This window comes from Cupressus sempervirens, chromosome 10 (assembly GCF_028749045.1).
Source record: "Cupressus sempervirens isolate cs-2001-9-10 chromosome 10, ASM2874904v1, whole genome shotgun sequence".
Classification (NCBI taxonomy): Eukaryota; Viridiplantae; Streptophyta; class Pinopsida; order Cupressales; family Cupressaceae; genus Cupressus; species Cupressus sempervirens.
Genome location: NC_143127.1, coordinates 420,894,689 through 420,898,105, shown reverse-complemented (window position 1 = coordinate 420,898,105; position 3,417 = coordinate 420,894,689).

The window sequence follows — 3,417 nt, the reverse complement described above, 5'->3', positions numbered from 1 at the left end:
AGAGGCAAAAAGATGAAGTTTTGCAAGAAAAGGCAAAGGTTGCGAGACAATTAGCTGAAGCTTTCAAATTGAAAGAAAATGCAATTAATCAAAGAGATCTGAGCATGTTGAACCACAAACTTGAAAGGAAAGCAAGAAAAGCTACCAAGAAGGCTGCTGAGACTATAAAAGAGCAGGCAAGAAAGACTACCGAGACTGAACATGAATATTTGAAGGATTTACATAACAGAGAAAGGAAAGCCAAAATGAATAAGCTCCTCTCACAGAAAGAAAATGCATGCAGAGAAAAAGAAAAGATTGCAAAACAATTAGATGAGGTTTTAAGATTGCAAGCCGAGAAAATTAATAATCTGCAAAAACAGAGAGATGACGCCCTCTCTCAAAAGGAAAATGCTTTCAGAGAAACATAAGAGACTGTAAAACAATTAGATGGGGTTTTGCTATTGGAAGCCAAGAAAATAAATAGTCTACAGAAACAAAGAGATGATTCTATCTCTCAAAAGGAAAATGCTTGCAGAGAAAAAATAGAGATTGCAAACCAATTAGAAGCAACAAAGAAAAGGGAAATAATTCTAAGGGAACAACATGAATGGGATCAGATTGTTTATTGGATTGTTTTGGGTTGTGACCTGATTATTTATACTGCATTTTTCAATGTTCTATACAATCCTTAAAAAATGAGCTATTCTGGTATGTGGAGATTTTACTACAAAGTTTAAGCTTCTTTTGTCAATCAGTCAAGAAATTCAGTCTGTCAAATACTTTGGAAATTTGAAACTTTGAACTTTGGTGGATGATCCAACAAATTGAACTACAATACTTTGAAAAACTTATGTAATATAAGATTAATATTTATGACCCAAATTGAACGCTTTCTTTATTGAGAAACAACATTTTCATTTTCACCACTGTGGCCATTATATGAAGCTGGAAGCATGAACATGTCCTCATTTTAACTATGATCTTAGTAAAATACCATGTAACGATTTTAAAAAGGTCTACCATTTGTTGGATGTCTGTTGGATGTCTGTCTAGAATTTCTAATTTTTTATTCTACTTGAGGATCTCCTCATTTAATTCATTGTGTTCATTGTCTATCTAGAATTTCTAATTTTTTATTCTACTTGAGGATCTCCTCATTGAATTCATTGAGTTCATATCCATGAAGAGGATTTTAGTAGGATCTCATTAAGTTCATAGTCATGAAGAAGACTTTCATACTGTGGAAAATGAAGTTTTGTAAAATAATTAATAGAATTGGATAAAATAATGCAAAACAGACAAATGACAATATGGAACACCGGATTTACATGACCTAATATGACCCCTTAAGACCTTGGATTACTAATAAGACCTAATAGGGCCTAATATGACCCTTTAAGACCTTAGATTACTAATAGGACCTAATATGACTGAGTAAGACTTTATATTACTAATAGGACCTATTATGACCCCTTACAACCTTTGATTACTAATAAGACCTAATGGGACCTAATATGACCCCTTAAGACCTTAGATTACAAATAGGACCTAATAGTTCACATATAATTTTTTATCGAATACATGTTCTTACACTCTCTCTCTCTCTCTCTCTCTCTCTCTCTCTCTCTCTCTCTCAAGTACTTAATTTTAAGTTAACATTTAGTTCGTACATGTTACCTATAGATGACATCCCATGATAGAGATCATGTACCCCAGGATCATGGGCAACCTCAACCTCAAGATCACAAGCAACCTCAATCTCATGATCAGGGATATGGAGAGGGCCAGGGACATGGACATGGACTTGATTAGAGGTAGGAGCAAGGGTAGAGATAGGGTTAGGGATAGGGACCACATGTTGATGTAACCCTTGTCCACCCTTGCACTCTTGATTTGGCAAGACTTTTCCATTTTTCCAACTCATAGATTTAGCAACTCAAATCATCAATTGATAGATCTAAGGATCATCTATACAAAGATAATTTTCAGTAGATATTGACTAGTCTTTGGGATCTTATTGACTGACCTGGATCATAGTCTGTATTCATGCCACACTTTATAGATAGAATTTTTGCGGAACCTAGAGCAGAGGTCTTGGATGAGATGTCCTTAAAGAAGGTTCAAAGCCTAGTTCCTAAGGAGACTATCAAACAAGAGGTCTTCCCATTTTATGAGGTGAAGGCCAAGGTCACGGGATACCAGGTTGCTAAATGTTTTATGCTACAGATTGCTTGTATGATTTACCCTTGATTTCTAGTAACACATGGTCATTATCCCAATAACAACCAAATACCATTATATTTTGCCCAATTTCCTTCCAAAGCATTATCATCCAAAACCATTCCAAAGTGTTATCATCCAAAACCATTCTCCTCTTACCATATTTTGATATTGTTTTCTACTAAAACCAATCTATGATGAAACTCAAGTTATTTGTCTATTTTAGGGTATAGTATTGCGTGTACAAAAAGAGGCACACTTCTACAAACCATTACACTTGAGAGAACCCATGGAAGAGGGAGCCTCAAGAAGTAGCTTATAGCTTCCTATCTATGATGTGCAAGAGATATGAGAGTGGCTCTCAAATGGACCTACCTTATGTAGCCCTTGCAAGGAGCACCATAGAATGGAAGATTCAAAGAGTAGGGGCAAGAATTCCAACATCCAAGAATCAAGATGAGTGAAATGCAAATGCAAGTAAACTAGAATAAGATGCAAAATACAAGATTAAACTACAAGTATGAAGAATTACAAGATCCCCTAATTAGACTAGGTGATCTATACTATGCATAAAGGAAAATCTAAGATGAATGCAATTGTAGAATGAATGCAAAGTTAGTGCTCCAAATCACCAATAAACCCTATAGCATAACATTAACATAGATAAAAAAGATATAGAATGAGGAAAGAACCCTCTCTTTTAAAGAAAAATGGACAGTTGAGATCAAAATCCAAGAGAGGCTTAATCAAGGGTGGAGGATGCATCTTGAGTGATCCATGCGCATAAACATCTCCACCAATCACAATAAAGAGTTGAATTTTGAGAGGGAAAGAAATATGTGGAGGAGAATTGAAGTTATTTTAAAAATAGAAGATTCCTCTCACATAGAAAATTGTGCATTCATGTGTAGACAAAAATGTCTTTTCCCCTTATTTTTGAAATAGGAATAATGCTTTATGTGTGCACGCTTAGGATAAGTGGGAAGTGAGACTTTTTATTTAATTAAAAGGGAGAAATTTATTTTAATTAAATAAAAGACTTAGGATAAAGTGGTCAGACCATAGGTTATAATAAAAAAAATAGATTTTTGATGATTTGATCAAAGATATGCAATGGATAAATTATGCAAAGTTGCCAAAAAAGGGGCTCATAGTCTAGATGACCATTTTATAGTGATTGCATTTTCCCCTCTTTAACTAATGTGTGATCAATCT